Consider the following 20,210-nt stretch of genomic DNA (forward strand, 5'->3'; position numbering starts at 1 on the left):
TTTGGTGTAAATCTGTTCAGTAGTTTGTGAGATATTAAGGGGAAAAATTATTCATATTTTGGCAGTTGTCCGCCATTACCGTTTACTGCAAAAAACTGGAGGTGTTGTGGAAATGAAGTAAAATAAAACTATATAAGGGGGAAGCAGAAAGGTATGCTGTCCCTCTAGATTTAGAGAAGAGGTGTCTAAGGGATATCTACTGTGAAGAAAATAAATGTGAATTGTTTTAAACTAATTTTACAATCTTGCGAGGCTCTCGCGGGATTGTAAATAGTAAAAAGGAGTAGGAGAGTTCTCAATACACTCCACAAGTAAAAATGCATATTGTGGACCTGGTTACTGAGAGGAAATGCGTAAGACATAAGTACTGTGATGAGTAGAAGGTTAATTCTTTTTTTATAATGCTGCAATCTCGCGGTACTCTCACAGGATTGTGAAAAATACGAAGGAGCAGGTGATCATTGAATTGGGAAGAGTTGTGAGTAGAGATAAGGCTCTTCCAAAATCCTACTATGCATGCTCATCATTACAGAGAGAGGTTTCAACAGTGAGGCCAATCCTTCCCTATACACTACTACGGACATCTGTCATCTGAGGGAGGTCTGAAAAGAGAGGCCAATTCCTCCCCACACCCTACTACGTACACCCGTCATTACAGAGAGAGGTTTTAGCAGAGAGGCCAGTCTCTCTTCATACCTAACTATGCATATCCACCATCTGAGCGATCTGAAAAGAGCGCCCAGTCTCTCCCCACATCATTACAGAGAGAGATCTCACCAGAGAGGCCAGTATCTCCACACACCCTACTATGCACATCAGTCATCTGAGAGAGGGGTCTGAAAGGAGAGGCCAGTCCCTCCTCACACCCTACTATGCACATATCATTACAGAGAGGTCGCAGGAGAGAGGCTTGTCTCTCCCCACACTCTACAACGCTCATCCATCATCTGAGAGAGAGGTCTGAAAGTAGAGACCAGTCCCTCTGCACACCCTACTACACACCCATCATTAAAGAGAGAGATCTCAACAGAGAGGCAAGTCCCTCTACACACCCTACTATGCACATTTGTAATCTGAGAGAGGGGCTGTAAGGAGAGGCCAGTCCCTCCCCACACTCCACTACACACACCCATCCTCTGAGAGAAGAGTCTGAAAGGAGACACTAGTCCTGCCCGCACCCGGCTACACACACCCATCATTACAGAGAGAAGTTGTAGCAGAGAGGCCAGTCCCTCCCCACACCCTACTATGTAGATCCGTCATCTGAGAGAGAGAGGTCTGAAAGGAGTGTCAAGTCCCTCCCCACATGCTACTACACACACCCATTATTACAGAGGGATGTCTCAGCAAAGAGGCCAGCCCTCTCCACAGCATACTACGCACACTCGTCATCTTAGAGGGGTCTGAAAGGAGAAATCAGTCCCTCCCCACACCCTGCTATGCACACCGTCATCTCAGAGAAGGGTCTGAAAGGAGAGGATTGTCCCTCCCCACACCCAACTACGCACACTTTTCATCTGAGAGAGGGGTCTGAAAGGAGAGGCCAGTGTTTCCCCACACCCTAGTATGCACACCCGCCATCTAGGAGTGGTCTGAAAGGAGAAAACAGTCCCTCCCCACACCCTACTATGCACACTTTTCATCTGAGAGAGGGGTCTGAAAGGAGAGGCCAGTGTCTCCCCACACCCTAGTATGTACACCCGTCATCTAGGAGTGGTCTGAAAAGAGAGGCCAGTCCTCCCTACACCCTGCTACGCAAACCTATCATTACAGAGAGAGGTCTCAGCAGAGAGGCCAGTCCCTCCTCACACTCTACTATGCTCATCAGTCATCTGAGAAAAAGGTCTGAAAGGAGAAGCCAGTCCCTCCCACACCATACTACGCACGTGTCAACTGAGAGAGAGGTCTCAAAGGAGAAGCTAGTCCATCCACACACCTTACTATGCACACCCATTACCTGAGAGCTAGGTCTCAAAGAGATCCCAGTCCCCCAAACATACACGATTACGCACACCTGACATTTGAGCGAGGTCTCAAAGAAGAGGCCAGTCACTCCCCACACTTTACTACACATCCCCTTCATCTGAGAGAGGTCTCGAAGGAGAGGCCAGTCCATACACACACCCTACAGTGAACACCCGTCATCCAAAAGAGAGGCCTGTGCAAAGAGGTCAATCCCTATTCACAACCTCCTATGCACTTCTGTCATGCAAAGACAGGATTCAGCGGAGGGGCTAGTCCCTGCTCACACCCTACTACGTCCTCCTGTCATCCAAAGAGAGAGGTGTCAGCATGTTGGGGGTTGACAGCAGGGCCTGGCCTTTGTGCCTTGGAGCCAATCCCCAGCCAAACACGGCCTTTATGGGTTGCATTTACATATGGTAATTAAATATTACTTTTTAACCCACATATTTAGGTTAATTTCTCAGTGACCACATTAGCGTTTTGAACAAAAAAAAAGAGAAATTCAGCAGTTATACTTATCAGCGCTAACTATAATTTGCACCCCCTCCATGCATCTCAAATGGCATCATTGATCATACCACTGATGACATCATCCAAGCTTCATTTTCCCGCATGTTGGTCTATAAATTACTATGGTATTAGAGGCCTGACAGTAAGTACAAAATAGCTCAGGTGAATATCAGCTATCATTACTGCCATCACAGACACAACTCCCTGTGTTGTAGAAAGCATGCATTGCGTGCAACATTGACCCTATACCATACACGTTATAGCTAGCATAGTTCACATTAACAATCTACCACAGCTATACAGGAAACCCTTAGTACATATGGTGTTTAAATGTGTATACAACTGTTCAGAGAAAGCCAAATGCCTAAAAATAATGCTGTCAGTTCCAAAACAAATGACCTACTACGGACAGCTTTTATCTGTATCAATCACATGAAACTCACTAAACCCACATTGAGAAATGAAGTTGATATCAGTAGAGAACTAGGGTACTATAACAGTGCTTACTCTAGGGAGAGAGTTTATTTTATGCCACACGGTTTGCAAACAGTGAAACTTTCATAGGAAACATACCACAGAGTATTACATTGTATATACTAAGAACAGTGTACACTATGCAATAGTTGTCAAAAAAAGACAATAACCAAGATCTGAAGGTGATAAACATCCTACTACCTTCACCATTTATACTGTAATGAAAACTTTACAGATAGCCCTTCTTCTCAAGAAAAACAAGCACATGCATATAGGTTAGTACCTGGTGCACACAGTCTTCTAAGTTATGTAGAAATTGCCATGCTCACATGATTCTGTCTAATAACTCAAGCCTGCTTACAAACGTTATTATCTACAACATGGAATCTGACTCTGTTGAAAGCTTTTTCTACAGTCCCAAAATATTTTTGGGGAACATAATGACCACTAGTCGTCAACTGTCACCTGCACACAGACTTGCTCTTGAATACAAAGATTTATGATGAGTTCAATACCTCTACACACCTACGGTGCATTAGGAGCAGATGTGTTTTGTAATCACTTACACCCATTAGTTAGACCCATGATGTACAAAATTAGATAGACAAGTAATATGGTAATTACCCACCACTATGTAAACTATAAAACAAACCAGCACACTCAGTGGATGATGTCTTGAGTGATGTCATCAATGTCACTTGAGATGTCATCAGTGATGTTATTGAACATGTGATGAATGATGTTATTATGTGAGGTCAAAAGCAGTTTATGGCGGGGTGAAAGTTATAGTTAGCGCTGCTAACAATGCTTTCTGAATTTCAGTGCTTCTTTTTGTTTAAAACATTAATATTGTCACAGAGAAATTCACTTAACTATAAGTTGATTTAACCTTTGTTTTTTTCAGTGATTATATATAAACACATACATAAACATATAAGTATCTTTACTACATTTACCATACATGGTAAAAGCATTGTGTGGTTACAACTGCATTGTAAAGTGTGTTTCCCCCCTTGTTAGCTCAGGACTGCAGGACACACTCGAGACGCTATCTTTGCCTCCGATAACAGCATCTGATACCACTGTGCCTCACCACTCACTTGGTCTGACTACTCCATCATCCACTTCAAATTCTCCAGGCCACAAACCAAAGCTCCCATAAGCATTAACCTATACAGCCGTAACTGTACACAATAACAGAATCAGGCCTGCGCAACGCACTTGAAACCAATCAATCCAACACTACCAACAACCTAGTCAAGGATATCACCAACTTCAACCAGTGGATCCCAAACTGCACAGATGCTTTCACACCCATCAAAACTCACAAACTCTGAAGAACCAACAAACAGGTGTCCTAGTATACAAACAAACTCCAGGACTCCAAAAGATACTGCAAACAGCTGGAAAGGTAATGGAGAGCCGACAACAGATCAACGTCCAAGGCCGCTCTCAGGCATTATCACCACCTTCTGAGAAACACCAAGAGAAGATCCCTCACTGATGGGAGCCAGCTCCAACAACGGCAAAGAAAATGTTGCTATCCTCAATGAGTTCACTACCCAGAAGCCTCAGCCAACTTCATCACTCCCTCCCAGTAACCCTACAACAACCTCCCCGACTTCTTCCGCAGCAAAGTTGAAAAGATCTACAATAACTTCAAAAAACAACCTAACTCCAAAGGCATCATCAGCAACCTGCCCACTGCCCACTTCGACACACATCTAACCAACTGGAGAACACTTGCTGAGGAAGACATCTATTCAATCATGAAAACCGACGACTCCAGGGCAGTCACAGACCCCTGTCCACATAATCTATACAACTTTGGAAGACCTTTGATCTGTAAATTCCTCATGCAAATTAACACCTTCATCTATAACACAACCTTCTATGAAGACTGTAAAACCATGCTGCAGTCACGGCCCTTTTCAAGAAGCCTTCGGCAGACCCCAACGAGTTTAGCAACTCGCCCCCATCTCCCTACTACCGTACCCAGCAAAAGTAATAGAGACGACAATAAGCCATTGACTTACCAACCAACTGGAAATCCACAATCTTCTTGACCTCACGCTATCTGTCTTTCGAAGCAACCACAGAACACACTGCCACCAAAGACTAGATTTGCACCCTACTAGACCGAGAAGAAACCTCTGCCCTCGTACTACTAGACCTCTCCCTTGAGCTTCATCAAAAGACTCCTCGTCAAAAGACTCCTCTCCAAAGGCATCCAAGGTCTAGCCCTTCAATGGATATGCTCATTCCTCATAGGGAGTGCACAGAGAGGCAGACTCCCACCCTACACATCAAAACCCAAGGACTTGATCTGTGGGGTCCCTCAAGGATCATCACACAGCCCCGCCAGGTTTAACATCTACATGATACCGCTAGCCGACATCATCTCACCTCACGGCATTTCCGTCATTTCCTAAGCCAATGACCACCAGCTCATCTGCTCAATGTCTGACAAGTCCTGCACAACCAGATCCAACTTCACTAAATGCATGATCTGAGTAGTGTAATTGATGAAAAACAACTGCCTGAAACTCAACTCAGACAAGACGGAAGTGCTAATCTTCTGGAACAAGAACTCTCCCTATGACTCAAGCTGGTGGCCGACCGAGCTTGGCCTGTGAGAAGTTGGCCTGGTACATGCAGTCCACTAGTTAAAGTGGGCACCTTGCACCAGTCCAAACGACCCTTATGGTGATTGGGTTAAAGATAACCTTTATGAAAGCTATCCTAGTGGTAGCTAGGGATAGCAGCCTTCAGGATAAGTCCTGAAGGAATGTAAAGCAGCTTGTTTTACCAGATCAGAACCTCCTGAATAATTAAATGACAGGAGGACCACACAAGTGTTATATAAAATATATGTATTTACTACTAAACACTCTCTACTAATCTCTATATGAGATTACAGCACAAAGCACACAATACTTAATCAATAGAATGACAGTAAATAGCACAATACACAGCGGGCTCCAGGGGGAGACCGAACCATATACTAAAAAAATGGTATAACAACAACGACTTCACTCGACACAGTGCCTACAGCACGTAGAATCGCTGGGACCCCAAGGAACCACCCAAAGGAGCGACACAGGGAGCCCACGGAGGACGGGTGCAGTGTGGGAACACAGACGCGAGCTCCTTACAACTCTATGGGAAAGTCGCGGTTGGAAAATTACAGTTTAAGGACACTTCGGAGAGGTCTTCAAGCAGACCCTTCGGAATATAGAAGGTTCTAAGGCCAGCACGCTTGTGAGTATTGAGGTACCCGTGTTCCCTATCCCAGAGGGGCCGGGTGCATAGGGGTCAAGTGGTGTCGGAAACCCTAGTCGTTTTCAATGGCGTGATGCGAAGAAGTGCTGCTGCCGGGAAAATGAAAAGTGTCCAGTGGAATCTAAGCCGGGATCCGAGGTGAGAAGAACCTGAAAGCAGAGGGGACAGAGTCAGGGTGACCAGGGGCTTGATAGACAAATGCCCATCGATGTCGGGTGCTTCAGGTGTGAAGATTGAATGCTTGACTCTGCAGCCACGGGGACCAGGAGATGTCGACGACAACCAAACTCCGGAGGTGAGCTGTCCCACGAAGGATGTCGAGTGCTGAAGAGTCAGCGTCCGGATTGAACACCAACAAGCCTTGGCAAAGGTAACCCACGTGGGCAGAGGAAACAGGTTACGGTGTGGACCAGCAAGGTCCAGGAGACTCTCCAAGCTATTGGGAGTCAAGCCACGTCTGGAGCAACCAGGGAAGCCCAAGGAAAATCAAAGTGACCCTCACCAGGACCCCCAGGCCAACGGACCAGGGTATCGTGAAGGGACCTCGAGCGGAATCACAAAGCACCAGCCCACAGAGCGCTCGTGGAGTGGAGGCCGGAGATCTTTGGTGGAAATACTGCTCGGGCAGGGGCTACACGTAGTCCAATGCACAGCCTCAGGGATCGCCAAAAAGCATATGCTGCTGCAAAAGAACACGGTGCACAGGGGTTCGGGTTCCACGGTCCCCAAGAGGGATACTGGTCTCAGGATTGCTGAGAGAGCAGATAAACCGCAGACACGCTCTGGAACCCACCTCCTGTGTTGCAGAAATCTTCGGAGTCCTCAGGAGCTCGGGAGATGCAAACCGGTCAGATGCGTTTAGGTGCCTGCTGCTGCAGGGCAGTAACTCCTTTACTCCAAGGGAGATTCTTCTGTCGTCCAGCGAAGTGTAGACCGTCGAAGTACTTGGTTTCTGCTTGCAGAGTTTAGTCCAGGTAAAATCCAAAGTCCTGTCATCAGGTTTCCCACGTTATACCCCGGGAAGGGGTTGGACTAACTCTGGGTACCCTTCTAGAGGAGGGGTAGGACAGAGGGGTGGCTACGCCCATGTCCGTTGTCCATTACGTGCCAGAGCAGGAGCAAATGGCTCCTGCAACCGGTTTGAGCTGGACTATGCCTGGGGACACCAAATGTGCCCCTAGTGCTGACTTTCTGGCACTCTAAGAGTGCACCCACCCAGCCACAATACACTAAAGCCTGTATGGGAGGAAGTGAAACCTCCCTGTGACAGAAAACCTATCGTCAGGCCTTCCACTGCTCGAGCTTGGCTCAGCAGCAGGAGGGCAGACTAGTGTCTGTGGCTGGCAGCATCCATTTTGTGATGCCCAGGTCGAGAAAGCTGGTACCGGGTGTACCGGTGTTTCACATAAGTCCCTCTAGAAGGGTGAAATCATACCTCCCCTGCCAGTTACTGGCGGGGAGGTATGATTCCAAGGTGTTTGACACCAAACACGACATGTTTCTAAGCAGCCGTTTTAAAGTTAGCATTTACCGCGAGGTTATAATGCACTTAAATATATATGGTTGGCTGCATCACAGACAACCCCGGAAATAGGTTCCGAAGGCTGCAGAGGGGCTCTGCTTATGCAGGGGCACCCTCTCACATAAAACCCTGCACCCTGCCTTCAGGATTGTTAAGGCCTGCCATAGGGGTGATTGATAGGTTTATATGTGCAGTGATTTAGAATAGATATAGGTAACCTATATCTAAGTAAGGGGTACATGCACCACCTTACACAGGCTGCAGTAGCAGACCTCTGGTGTCATTTTGAATGGGCTCTCAGGGGTGGCACAATACATGCTTCAGCCCCTGGGAGGCCTCTGGGGTACCTATGCCCTGGATACATGGTGTACCATATACTAGGGACTGATAAAGGTACCCCAGAATCCAATCTGTAGTGTACCTAAAGTACATGCAATAAATTTAGAGGAGAAAGCAGATAGACTGGGGTCCTGAATAGCAGGATCCCAGTCAGTCTAAGTCGAAAACAGTGATACATCAGCAAAAAGTGGGGGTAACCATAAGAGGCAGATCCTACTCTCCTACACGGCCCAACACCTATACCGGCTAACTACCCAAGAAGCTTGGGAATCATTTTAGATGACAAACTCAACATGGTCTCATGACTGATGAAAGTCAGCTCCTCCTACTTCTACATACTGAGCAGCCTCAGAAAAATCTTCAAATGGGTCCCCAAGAGCACCAGGCGTACCGCCACTCAAGACCTAGTTACTATCAGAATAAACAATGGCAAAATACATTATGTCAGAATCTCCAACCACCTCCTCCACCGACTTCAAAACGCCACAGCTTGACTCATCCTGGACCTCCCACACTGACACACATCCTGCCACTCCTCAAACAACTCCACTGGTAACCGATTCACAAATGCTGCCAATTCAAACTCCACACGCATGCACACAAGGCCCTACACAACACAGGGCCAGCACACACCAAATGCTGACTTCACTTCCACCAATTCGACAGACCCCTATGCTCAGCCTTAATCTATCTCTCACTCCCCGCCCCCCCCCCTGCGTCCACAAAAACAGAATGGGTGGCCTAGCGTTCTCCTCATGCAACAACCTTCTACTACACATCAGGGCCTCCTCCTCACTTTTTGAATTCCGTGAGAGGCTGTAGACCTGGCTCTTAAACTAATCCCCAGCAGATGTACTATACACCTGCTCCAGCCCTTGGATACTCTTCAGGCGAAAAGTTGCGTGCTACTAATCCAATTGACATAAAATAACACAACAGGGTGAACCCTCAAAGTCACAAAATTAACTTAAGCTCAAACCCAGGTGGCACAGAGCAGACAGTCTTAACTTAGATCAATATGTAAAATATTTATGGAGTACCAAAACACTGATAAAGTCAAAAGCAAAACAATAAAAATCCCAAAACAAGTTCCAAAAATAAAGTAATGTCACCAAAATGACAAAAGAAATCAATAAGTGGAATGCGAGATATGATTTTCCAAAGTGTATGTAGGAATAGCACCTAAAGCACAAAAAGTCATTGATAGTCAATAGTCGCAGTAGATCAGGACACAGGTGCAATTTGAGGTTGAGTGTGTTGAAGCATGGGTCCGATACGCCAACCATGTTCATCATGATGAAAGATTTTACCTTCTAACTTAGTCTTTTAAGTCCCAACCACCCACAGGAGTGGCCCCCAGGACCTCAGGAGAGGCACACAGAGACTAACAGGTGGGTCCAGTCCAGGCCCAGTTGCCAGTCGCTAGCTGGGTAACTTCAGGGAATGGCCTCTTGCAGCTTGTTGTCTCCATGTAGACACAAAGGAGGACAGCCAGCTGGTACTTGGAGTCACTTCTTTGTCCTGGGTAAAAGAGAGTAGGCCCAGTCCTTTAGGGCTGCTTCATGTTACAGACAGCAGGTTCAGTCCTCTTCTCATTTTCCGCAGATCCAGACTGTGTTTGATGAGGGTGCCAGGGGATGTCACATTTATGCCTGGCATCCACTAGTGAGCTGGAATGACTGCTGCACACACCCTAACCAATAAGGTAAAAGTTTCTAGGGGTAAATCTACTCACTTTTGCAACAGTTCTTATTTGCCTTACTGCAAACAAGTGCAAACCTCAATGTATCAGGGCATTTTCAAGATGGAGAAAGTCATCGGCCACCCTCAACTTGGGCTTTGAGGGCTGGGAGTGTGCGTGGGGAGTGTACTCTGGTGATCCTAGTGTCCTCCTATATCTAACACAAAAATCCAGTTTGAGTCAGGCACTGTCCCCACAACATACCCAGAGACAGATGTCTGGTAGGACAAAGGGAGGGTCCTTCAGCAACCAGACAGGGGATCCAAGGGAACTGCTTGCCATTCTACTCTCTCCCTTTCAGGTGTGCCCGGAGTGTTAAATGGGGACCAAAAGACCTGTCAAGCTGAATTTGAAACTGCAGTGTGACAAAGGATGCCTATAATCCCCACCGTGCATATTCTGCGAAGTTCAGCGGAATCATCTCGGCCCGTTCAGGGCAGCCTATTGTTTGCTCCTGGGAGGCATTTCACACCAATTCAAGGATGAACACAGGCAAAGAGCTGGCAGAGGCTTATGCTAACTAGCCTTCTAACAGTTCAGTCAGGTAGAGGACAAGTTTCTAAAACTTTTCCCTCAATATTTAAAAATCCGACTCCACCACTGAATTGGATTTTTTTTAACAATTAAAAAGAGTGGTTTGATTATTTTTCTAGCCGATCCCATTCCTGAGATACAGCATTAGTATTGTAATCTACCCTCTGCTTATCTTCATAGGACTGCTGGGTCTGACACACAGAACTCAGCTTTTTAGGGCCTTATCACTGTAAGAAAATGGTGATATTATTTTCTGTCTTTATTTTAAATAGCATGGACCCTAGCTTATGGCCTACAAGGCATACATGGGGCAAATTACAAATATTTAAAAGGGAGGCATTTACCTCACAAAAAGGGTCATTTTAACAGGTATCATCACTTCAGCAGTCAGTCTACACATGGTAGACCTGAAGCCAGGTTTTCTTTGTGACCACCATGGATAACATAAGTGCTACAGTCCACATGTGACATTTAAGTTTCAGGCCATGGGCGATCTTTTTACACCATATACTAGGGACTTACAGACAAGTTAAATATAGCAAGTATGATTAGCCAATTCAACCATGTTTGAAGTGGGAGCACAAACACTTTACTGGTGGTTAGCAGCAATAAAGTGCACAGAGTTCGAAAGCCAGTGAATAAAGATAGGGTCCTGCATAGGTTAAAATGCATGATGTCCATGCAGAAAAAAGTGCATTTCAGACAGTTTCCTTTTTACTGTGCAGTTTATAGTATTCATATCCTACTAAACTGGCTTCCGGGCTTGTGTTCATTTTGCCAGTGTTGGCCGTTGTATATGTATTTTGCTTGAAATCAAACAGTATTGCTTGCTGAGCCTGGCTCGGCAGCGTCAGCTGCTTGAGCTGTGACTTGCATGTGCTGATTTGGCAAGAGCATTGTGTGTTGCTAGGAGTGGTGTACCCTAATGCATATCACAGTGCAGTTTAAATCTCATTGCTTTTAGCCTGTGGGCCCTATAGTGTAGTAACGGGTGTTGTTGGTAAATTTGGCCTCATGTTCATCGGACTTAGAGATCTATCCAGGGGCGGCTCCTCTGCAATGGCGGAGGAGCATTGCCCCACTGGCTCAGAGCCAAAGGTAAAAAATAAAACGATATTTTAATTTTTATTTTCTTAGTCTTCACTTAACTTTAGGGTGGCACTGAGGGCAGGAGAGTTAGGGGGAGGAGACAGCTAAAAAGGCCCAGGGCCTCAGAACTGCGTAGCGCTCCAAAGACTATTGACTTTAGCTTGGACCTAGGCTATATACTTAACTGGGTCAAACGGGCTGCACACTCCTTATAGTTGTACTTGACTCAAATAACACGTCGTGACCAGCATGTCTGACTGTTGGGCTTATTACAACAAGCTGTGGCCCTCTCGGTTGGTTCTAGCTTCACAACCAGCATATTGTAAGCTGATGTCAAGCATCATGATCCCATGCGTTAGTAGCTCACTTATATAGGTCTTCTCCATGATTTCATGTACTTGTAGCTCTGTCTAATCCATCATAATGCATTCAAAACTCTAGATAGGGCAACGCTATAAAAGACTGGCTTGGATGAACTTCCCTCATACAAGGAATCGGAGAATTTCACAGCTAACCTGCTCAAACATACAGTTCCTGTACAAGATTCTATTTTCTTAACTTAATGGAAATTGGCTGACAAGGTGGCTCAGTGAGTAAAATGGGCACCAGGGATATACACTGAACCCAACATCACCAGTTCAAATCCTGGCAAGGCTGACTAAGCGTTGCATCTTTCTCTGGAAACATAACATAACGTGTATTTGTAAAGCACCATGTTAGCCTCTTGGCACTAAATAACAGATGTTTATTGGAAAGCAACTGAGTACATTCGATTGAGCAACAGTAGCATCTGTTATGTACAGCACCTACTAGCGGCAGTAGTGCGGTATGAACCGTTTTATAAAAAATGTATGATACAATTATTAAACAGCATTATTTTATACCAGGCCCCATTTTCAGTTAAAATCTTTCCTATTGAAGGGGCTAACTGTTTACATGAATTTGATGCTAGTGCCGACACTCAATTTTCCAAGATTAAAACGAGGATGATGTTTGTGTACCACTTGCAAATTGTATATGGATATCAAGGGGTGTTTTAGCAAATTTTGGAACAAGGGTGCATTTTACAGCGCAAAAGGGCAGCAACACGGGTCAAAAACTAAGCTGGCTTTAACTTAAATAATAGGTAACGAGGATCGTCTACCACAAGCAACCCCCCCCCCCCCCCCCACCAAGAATGCTTAGCGAAATGTGCGAGTATTTCAAATCACATTGCTCGGTAACATAGGTCACGGCTTGCTACAGTGTAAGGGCCTCTCTGCAGCTCCTACAGTCCTGCTGTGTGAGGTAGAAGTCTTAATGTCATGTGTCACTACATTACATAAAATATAGTGAACTCTTGGTGGGAAAAGGGAATCACTTTGTTTAAAGGTTAACCTCTTACTAACAACCGTCCTGATATATTAGAAACAGCCACTTTAAAAAAAGTCTGGTTTTGCCCCCGAGATTGCTGGTCCAGGGATGCTGTAGTCTTAGGAAAACATTACAACAGAAATTGCTCTGGACTAAGAGTAAAATACGAACGAACACTCAAACCAAAATTCAGAAGAGTTTCTTTGACATGGTGAAGGTGCTCTCCCGCTCGTTTCTTTGGACATGCACACAAACCAGGGTCCCAATAAATAGATATGTCCAGCTGGCATATGACGATGGCCTAGGCATGGCTGATATACGTTTATTTTACTGGACGACTGCAAGCGGTAAGTGACTCGCTGGAGAGAAGACACAGCCTATAGACTGGAGATGGACTGTCTTGCTCTATTTAGATTTATGGCTCCCAGAATCCCCAATCTCCAGGCCTTGTGTGTTGCGCTGAGGTGCTGGCGCAAAATGCTGTGATGGATCGGATGGGAAGGTAAACCAATGACAATGCCCCCCGCCCCGTCTCTGGCAGGGCTTTTGGTTACCTGAGTCTGTCAGCCTTTGGGTTTCAAACTCTAGGACCTTTATCGACATCAATGCTGGGAGATGTTTGGAAGGGTAGTCATGTGAAGTCATTTGATGAGCTGGCAGAGATCTCCATTCTTCAGGTGCTTGCAGCTCAGACATTCTCAAGAGCGATATAACACAGTGTTAAACATTCTTCCAGACTTCAATCCCATAGACACAAATGTTGTAATTGCCACACCCAGTAGGCATGGCATCTATCAAAATTACGACTACTCTTTGATGGTGAATGCACCAGACTGATTCAAGCGCCGGAGGAGTTGGTGAGAAGAGATTTGGAAAGCTAGAGGAACAGGAATGGAGGGAAGCCAAGACTGCCATCCAGGAGCTGGTAATCTCAACCAAGCTGCACTTGATTCAATTTAAATTCCTTCACCAAATATATTAAAATCCTGAAAGATATGGAACATACACAAATTACAATTCTCACCTTGTCAGACTTTCCATTCAGGAGTGGGTGGATTCTTTCAAATGGTGTGGGGCAGCCCGGTCATTCAGACTTGCTGCCAACAGTTTAAGGAGTAAGGACATGCTCTCCAAAGTTAGGCAACGTCCTCTGGAACTCGCACCCAAGTGGTCATCATGGAGAGGTTCTTGTTGTTAAGTGATCCCTGGTGAGACTGAGCTTCCTTATTTCTAACCGTGACATTGCACTATACTGAAGTTCTGACAGACTGATTCCTTCACAGGATGGCTGAGCAGTGGCGGTTTCTTTATGAGTGTGGGGGAGCGTCACCACCCCCCCCCCCCAGCCAGCTTGCCCCCGCCCGAGCTGGGAGAAATGCGGGGTGTGTCCTCTGCTGCCGATTGCCAGCATGGAGGACTGCAGCAGTGGCTGGCCACACTTTCCAAACTGCATATCAATTTGGCTGACTATCTTACAACAGCCAGCCTGACATGCACACTTTGAAGCTCTGTAACCCGAGCTGTCTTAGACAGCTGGGTGAATAGCAAGCACAGGCCTCCAGCGCCTGAAGGAGAGTCTGGCCAACCTCCTCCATCCAATCCTGGGGAGAGAATGTGGCCTACCGGCTAGGGCGGTCAACCTCAAATCTGGGGAATTGATGGACGTAATGCTGAACAATATCAAACATTCACCCCCAGTACAGAGATCTGGACCTGAATCCATTGTTTCTTTGCTCACCATTCCATTCCAGTTTTGACCCAGCCATATGCAAATCAGTCTTAACCCTGCTCCCCACGGGAACGACGGATGTAAGCCCAGATCTCTGTACTGGAGAGGGGTGTTTGACATGGTTCAGCATTCCATCCATCATTTGCATTTGTCACCCTAAGTGGGACAGGTATGCCCAGATGTGGGTCCCGTGCTCACCATGCCACTGGATTCAAGCTAGCCTGGCTGATGAGGCGTGATACCCCAAAACCAGTCTCAGGATGCTTTTTTCTGGCCCAATGAGGACCTGGCTTGGCAGTTTGGGCTGGACTCTTCCCACGAGGAGCAGGGTCAAGACTGATTTGCTGGTGGCTGAGTCTAAACTGGGGTGGCATGGTGAGGAAAACAATGATGGATTTAACTAGATCTCTTGACTGGGGGTGAATGTTAGATTTGTTCCGCATTCAGACCATCATTTGTGTGTCTTTTGCTTTCTTGCCCTAAGTGCACCGGATATGCCTAGACGCGGGTCCCAGAGTCAGTGTATCATTGGTCTAAATCAAGCCTGGCTGATGAGGGATGATGCCCTGAAACTGGTCCCAGGATGCTTGTTTCTGGTCCAGGAAGGACGTGGCATGGCAGTTCGGGCTGGACCGTTCCCATGAGGAGCAGGGTCAAGACTGATTTGCATATGCCTGAGTCTAAACTGGGGTGGGGTGGTGAGCAAAAGAATGGTGGATTTAACCCAGATCGCTTGACTGGGGGGTGAATGTTTGATTTGCCCCGCATTCCGTCCATCATTTGTGTGGTCTTTTGATATCAGGAGTGATGCAGCTGAAGAAAGGCTATTTTAGCTCACTACAACTACAAAAGGGGGTAATTTCCATAATACACTTTATAACATGGATTTAACGGTTTTATTCCAGTCACTACAAAGTGTGACTCAGAATGTCACCCATAAAGCATTGAAAGTTTGATGCCTACACACATTGTCAACATGCAATGTCACACACAAGCAAATCGAAAATTTGGCAGCTATAAGCAGAAGAGATTTTGGACTAGCCACTGCAAGCCCCACGGGCAAAACAACTGCACGGTTTGGTTGGGGATCAGTCAGACAAAAAAGATCTTCCCTGCCTCACAATGGGCACACCCTATGCCCATTCACAGAGGCCAGCCAGGTGAGGTGGGGACGATAGACTGCAGGCTGCAAAAAAGCAGTTCTCTCTCTGGAAAGTCCCATCATAGTGGCTATCACCTATGACCGGAATGAACCAGAGGAAGATTGAAGAATTGTTGGCCAAGCTCCAAGACCAACCGATGATGAACAGCCTACAGCTCCAGCCACCATAGCCAAAGCCAGCTTCCCCAGTTACCACCGTGCTAGGAGGAATGCTCCAGAGAACAAACGGTTTAGGAGGACTTCAGTGTTCAATCCAGTACCCTCAAGGCCCCAATTCACCCCTTACTCTTCAAGCACACCTTCCTGTCCAACAATAAAGCACCCAGAGTCCAGTGTGTCGCCAGCCTGCCACTCCTTGTTAAGAAGCTTGGGGCAGGAAAAAAACAACGTTTATATTGACATTTTTCAAGCACTTTCTCAAAAAGGAAGTCATTTGATTGCCAATCACACCCAAGATCTATTTTATGGCACAGCCCAAACTGCAGACAAAGTACGTAAAAGAAATGGTCGGTATTTGTGTTATTGTTTGCTTGATTCCCTTTTCATATTTTGTGTTTTATTCTACGTTAACATGGGTTTTTGATTTGATTTGGTAAATTGCTGCATCATTCCAGTTGGCATTAGAACGGCGACGTCCTGGAGGAACAGATCCATGCCTAATGCCAGAGGACAGCCACACAAGACACAATGAATCTAGATGGAACTCATATACATAGTCAGCCGTTATCCTGAAAATCTGGCATGAATTCGGTCCTCTTGCACCTATTATGGACACCCCAGGTCTAGATCAAATGAGTAGGAAAGATGCATACAAATTAAGACCAGTCAAACAATGTTGTGTCTTTGTGACTGCTTTCGAGCTTTCATTTTTACCCATCTCAAAACTTAGTTCTCCAACTGTCATTATTTTATTGACTTTAAGAGGATGAAAGAATGAGTCTGGTTAGTCAGGGTTGGAACCTGTGACTTTAAAGTTACACCGCCGACACACTAACCCCCCCCCCCCCCCCCCCCCCCCAGAAGGTCTGCTGGAGTCAGAACCAACAACCTGCAGACTAGCACATCTATGCAGCATAAGCATTAATCCACTGAGCTATGTTAAAGGTGTATGACCCTGTGGACAGCATCTCAGCAGCAGGCACATTAACGAGCGATGTTTGTGAGATTCACATCAATAGGTTTTATAGGGACCCGTTTTCAAAGATTATTTAAAAACCTGACGGTGCTGAGCACCCACCCCACATAAGGCCCTGACACACCCACATTCATGCCTATATTTGCTCGCTCTCTCTCTCTCCCCCTCTCTCACACACACACTCTCTCTATCTCACGCTCTCTCTCTTGCACGATAAAATAAATGACAGACAGCCCCTTAGTATTGTGAAACCAGGGCTGCATTAGTTTCACAGTATTTACACAACACTAATGGGCTGTGAAAAAAGCAGTTTTTCAGTGTGCCTGTGGACTGTCACCCGTGGGAGGGATGAGAAGAGTCCTGTTCTCCTAATGGGAGTGCCGTTGGGGCCCACTGCGACAAATTAAACACTGGTCACACACACCTGGCTGATTTTAAGTTTGTTTCATGACTTAATTTGTGCTCTTTATTTTGTGCTAGTATGTTCCTTCATTACAGTCTATTAGTGTCTTATTTCGTAGAGCACGGGCCCCAAATGTGTGAGCATGGGTGTAATCTGCATGGCACAGAATACCTCTTTAGTAGCTTTATGTTGCCACAAACCTTATTTTTTTCTTGTGTGTTATAGTAAACATTCAACGGAGATCATTCGTACGTCAATCTGGAATAGACCATGATCATGGGTCGAGGCCAAAATAACAAAAAAATGTATTACATTTTAGCATTCGAGGTTTTAATCTCCAAAACTCCTCCATTATGATTCATCAAAAGAGGAAGCATTTCAGAGCTTCTCTATCTCTTTTCTGTGCTCACAGGTTCTATTCCCAAAGACCCCTTTTGCTTTGTACTAGATTTCTAATTTATGTGATAATCGGAGTCCAGGACAATGCTGGTTGCAAGTGGTCATCTTACTACTTTGTGGAAGGAGTTAAGGTTGCAGGTAAGTATTCAGTTTTCAGAGCTGTTGTATTTCCAGGCTTGACTCATGTTACTGGCCCTACAAGCTTTAAGGTTTCATTGACCATACAAGTCTCCATGAATCAGCCAACTGATACTAAACACGCAAGGATTCATTTGGACATATTCCTGGTCCTTCCTTTTGGTCCCAGTCTGAGCCTGTTGCAGGCTGAGTCTTCCCAGCATGTGTCTAAGTGGAGTGGACGACATGTCCCCCAGCTGGAGCTGAAGAGGCTTCTCCTAGATGGCGCCGCTCCACAGGCCCTTCCAGACAGCGCACAGATGTGAGACTCCCAATAAATCTGCCTGATATCACTAGTTTATCGTCTGGCTGGCACGCACTGAGGCGACGGCGATCATGGCCGGTCTCCAGCATGCTCTCTCATAAATAAAGGCCACTGCGGGAAAACCAACGCATCCATCATGCACGTGCTTGGTGAAATGCAGCTCATATGCAGAAACATCTGCGCGCCCTGTCATCTCTAGTTCCTGTGGAGGAGGGCCCATCATTTATTCTTCTTTATAAGCCAGGTGTCCCGTATTTCACCAAGCCCCACCTGTGTGGGCATGCATGACCCTCTTCTGACTGACTATGCTACCGCACAGCCAGGGGCATGACACAGGCCCCAGCAGCGTGGGGGGTGAGGTGAGGAACCCTTCCAGGGCCCCAAACGTTCAGGGGCCCCCCATTCAACCCAAGGCCAATGAATAACTGTGAGCCATGCGAGACTCAGGTGCCACTCATCATATTCCTGAGGGGAGGTCATTTTACGTTACACCATTGCGCACAACTAACCATTATTGCTTGCATGCTAGCTATCGCTGCCTCCCAGAAATGACCACGTGTCCAGCATAATGCACTTGGCCATCTCACTCTCTTGACTTGGGTAACAGTCCAGTTTAGTTTTTGTTTTTTGGGTGATTTCGGCTGCACCCTTTATACATCACAATTATACATTTATATGTTAAAATATGACATTCATGTACAAGTGTAACTCGATTTCAACCTGTGTAATGTATTTAAAGGGACTAATAGAATGTAATCATTGTAGTTATTAGGAATCCATGCATAAACCTACTTGGATTGATTAACTGACTTATGTAAACATGTTTGCATATCCATGTTCAACATTTATTCCCATCATATATGTATGTGCATGTATAATTGTGTAACAAAAGTTAATTTTCTTTTGAGTTAACCTTGCCTGATTTTAGGCCTCAATTAAGGAACGTGTTTTAACTTTACTTGTAGGCTGTTTCTTATCTCTTGCGGATGTTATCCTGCTTCTCGTTAGCTATATACTCATTGTTTGTACTAGAACTGCCAGTGAGGCCTGCGAGGAAAAATCTGGCAGCAAACTCGGACAAATAATGGTCAAAGGAGGCCTTCTGTTTATTACGTACCAGGATGGTGGGAAGCTCGAGGCTGAGCTTTGAGGTACCAGTTTCGACTAGATGGGAACTTAAGGGAGTGTACTGATGTCTTCCACATTCAGCAATTTGGTTGGTGGTGTAAGGAGAAATATGGATGTTTCTGAAGCTACTGTTATTTTTATTGGTGTTTCCATAGTTAGTTAGACAGACTTTCCCAGACTCTGAGAGGGAACAGATCTCTCTCTTGCTGGACTTACCCCGAAGTGTGAAGCTTTATGCAGAACCCTCTTTCTATTTCATCGTACTTCTATCAAAGTTCGATTCCATGTTGACACCTTCTATGCTCCCTAGATGGAAATCCCCTTTTACCAAGTCTGTCCTCTATCTATGCTTAGAATAGAAAGGAGAAGTTTCTATATGGAACACCTGTTTGCAACAATTTGTTTTAATATTGTTGTGGCCGTTATCATTCTGTATCTCATATTATTACGCCTCAACCTATTCAGACATTTCATCCTGCAAACTATATTATTGGAAATTTACTATATTATCAGAAATTGACTCTTGTTCTGTTTATATACAGGATTAATCAAAATGCAAAAAATAAACCCATTTAATCTCAACTATTGATTCCTGGCCCTTATTGTGGTCATATTGACTCCAGAAGATTGAAATGTATTTCTGATGTTTGCTCCCTTACAGTGCTTCAAGTCAACTAACAAAGGTCCATAGGACCAATGGCGAAATATCTTTGATGACTTTACAAAAAGATTGAGGTCAAAGTACCAACGCACTGTCAGAGTCAAGCATAGATTAAAGGCACACACACAAAATCTACCCCATTACAAGACTGTGGATGGGTGAGGTAAAGTGCTACGTTTATTCTGACACACCCATGCAGTAAGGGACTCCCTCGGAAGATTCCATATATTTGCATTTATATTTACTTTTGTATTTCATATGGATTTGAGTTATGAGTATTGTTAACAGTACTGAGACTGCAAAAGAAAGAGCGTGGAATCATTGAACATAGACCAAAGTATA

Source organism: Triturus cristatus, chromosome 4_1 (genome assembly GCF_964204655.1).
Source record: "Triturus cristatus chromosome 4_1, aTriCri1.1, whole genome shotgun sequence".
Classification (NCBI taxonomy): Eukaryota; Metazoa; Chordata; class Amphibia; order Caudata; family Salamandridae; genus Triturus; species Triturus cristatus.